The sequence below is a fragment of the Bactrocera neohumeralis genome, unplaced genomic scaffold (assembly GCF_024586455.1).
Source record: "Bactrocera neohumeralis isolate Rockhampton unplaced genomic scaffold, APGP_CSIRO_Bneo_wtdbg2-racon-allhic-juicebox.fasta_v2 cluster09, whole genome shotgun sequence".
Lineage (NCBI taxonomy): Eukaryota > Metazoa > Arthropoda > Insecta > Diptera > Tephritidae > Bactrocera > Bactrocera neohumeralis.
This window is the reverse complement of record NW_026089622.1, coordinates 3,894,260-3,896,346: the sequence shown is the minus strand read 5'-3', so window position 1 is coordinate 3,896,346 and position 2,087 is coordinate 3,894,260. Positions and strand designations below refer to the sequence as shown.

The following is a 2,087-nucleotide window of genomic DNA, read 5'->3' as shown; positions in this document are numbered from 1 at the left end:
TAAAAGTGTAATAAAAAAGTAAGTTAATAGCCAAACAAAGAAGTCAATAACAAATACAATAGGGGTATTCTCTTGCTCTTGCAAGATTGCAGATTGCAAAAATACTATACCAAAATATACAAGAGCACGAGAGCACCCATTGCAGAATCTAGTGATATATGAATGGCTAATTCGGTCAATTTGTTGTGAATGACTATTAAGCATGGCTGTTGTGATTTGGCGCACCTTCTGCATACATTTTTAAGAAAAAAACTGTAACAAATCTTTAAAATTTAAATAGAAATAATAAAATCCATTTAAAACTTATCTTCCTCAACAATTTAACGACGTAATATGTCTTTATGTAAAATGGCAACTACAACAGGGTTGCAATTATATTTTTGCGTGACATTGTACGCAAATATACATAGGTTTTGGTCTGACATATTTTACAGCCCTTGCAAATATTTTTCTGCGTGTGTTTGTTGTTGTGCCGTTGTAAATCTGCAATTCTTGCACCGTGTACCGGGGTTTGCAAGAGCAAGAGAATACCCCTAATATAATTCAATATAATAAAAAAAAAAATTTTAGTTCCATGTATACCATACAAAAAATGACGATGAAAAGATTCGATATGAGAAGAACATTCCATTCTAATTATCTTTAAGAAAAAAACTGTTGTTGTTCAGTCGATTGATAGCCCATCGTGCTTCAATGTAAAATTCAGACCGGAAGAAAGGGAATACCAGTATGTAGAGCAAATTCTGAATTGCCGATTAGCAAATATCAAGCCAAGTAATGGGAAATACTGGTCGCGAGAAGCTATCAAATATTTTGAAGAAATTGCATTGAACGAATCTTTCACTATGAAAATAATGAAACAAATAAACGATATGTTGTTCATGAGAATGCATTCGTACGATATTATCCATTCACTCCATAAAATTGTTATAACGCTAACATTGAGAAGCGTACATAAATACGAATAATAAGAAAATTGTCATAGCGATTCAATAAAAAATTCAACAAAGTAATACTCTTCAAACATTGAAAGTATTTATTCTTCAGTTTCCTCTTATTTTTACATAAGCGTATATAATAAATTGTAAATCTTAAAAATTCGAGCTCTAATCTAAAACATTTTGATAAACAACGTTCTTAGTTTTACTGTCCGGTGCATGAATGAATAAACGATGTGTAGTACTGACTCTCGAACATGCAACATATAATTGCCCATGTGAAAAACATGATTCTTCCAAATTTACTCCGCATATTTGAAATGTTTGTCCTTTTGCTTTGTTTATAGTGTTGGCAAATGATAAACGCACCGGAAATTGCAGACGTTTGAAATTGAATGGCATGTCTGTTGGAATCATTGGAACAGATTTATATTCTTTAATGATTAAAGTAATGAACAAACCTTTAAATTCAAAAGATGTGGCGGTGTACCAGCTGGTTCCAATGAATTCAGAAATTCAATTGGATAATTCACAGCTTCATCTTCATCCATAACGCTGTCAATGGATTTATAAGTTATGACTTCACCTGGCAATTTTTCTTGAATTTTAAAGTTCATTGCATTGTCGTGTATATTCTTCGGTGCCAATATTGAACGTTCTGCTAACCAATCATGGCTTCTGCGATTCTGAATGATATTTGGGAAAACGCATTCGACCAATTCTTCTTTTGTTTGCAAAATTGTACAAAAATTTTCAAGGTGATCATTCCATTTGTATTGTCGATTTGCATTATTCCATTTCCGATATCCAACAATTGTTCCGAAAACTGATGTGCAGATGAGTCGTCTTGTAATAGGATACACATATTGACATTCAACGCCAATTTTTTCACAAATCTCCAGAGAGCAGAAGATTTCAGACATGCATTTATTTCATCGGCAGGAGTTGATCGAGAAGGAACTGGCAATGTTTGTCGAAAATCACCTGATAACAATATCAAGGCACCACCAAACCGCTGTTGATTTCCGCGTAAATCTTTCATAGTTCGATCCAATGCTTCGAGCGATTTTTTTTTGGCCATTGTACACTCATCCCACAGAATAATCGCTGCTTACTTCAAGACTTTTCCCATTGCTGAATTTCTTGAAA

The 2,087-nt window shown here is 33.4% G+C and overlaps 1 long non-coding RNA gene across 1 annotated transcript; it reads right to left on the bottom strand.

Annotated features, from left to right (window-relative positions):
• Positions 1-1,013: 1,013 nt before the first annotated feature.
• On the bottom strand, positions 1,014-1,666 carry LOC126764029 (uncharacterized). The gene is made up of 2 exons (XR_007667790.1): positions 1,400-1,666; positions 1,014-1,342 (listed from the first exon to the last, which is right to left on the bottom strand). It is a non-coding gene; the product is annotated as an uncharacterized LOC126764029 (long non-coding RNA).
• Between the last annotated feature and the right edge of the window lie 421 nt (positions 1,667-2,087).